The sequence below is a fragment of the Penaeus monodon genome, chromosome 27 (genome assembly GCF_015228065.2).
Source record: "Penaeus monodon isolate SGIC_2016 chromosome 27, NSTDA_Pmon_1, whole genome shotgun sequence".
NCBI lineage: Eukaryota > Metazoa > Arthropoda > Malacostraca > Decapoda > Penaeidae > Penaeus > Penaeus monodon.
In genome coordinates, this window is record NC_051412.1 from 24,208,714 (window position 1) to 24,208,962 (window position 249).

The 249-nt window shown below is 32.9% G+C and overlaps 1 protein-coding gene across 1 annotated transcript in view; it reads left to right on the forward strand.

Moving 5' to 3' along the window:
* LOC119590697 (glycosyltransferase 8 domain-containing protein 1-like) overlaps nucleotides 1-249 on the forward strand; it is a 3,807-nt gene that overhangs the window by 171 nt on the left and 3,387 nt on the right. The window lies entirely within an intron of this gene.

Here is a 249-nt window from a genome sequence, read left to right on the forward strand (position 1 = left end):
AAAGTCCAGAAGGCTAGTAATTAGTGATAATAATTCATGTTTTTTAGGGGTATGTCAGGTGTCAAGGAAATGAAAATTGTTACTCAGTGTGGGCCTTACTGCCTGTTTGAAGAAAATACTGTAGGTATAAGTTAAAAGGGTATTGACAATTAGAGGTTGAATATTATAGTTGCATAGATTTTGCTGAATTTGAATTGTGTCTACTAGTAATTAGAGGTTGATTATTTGTATTATGCCAATGCCAACCAA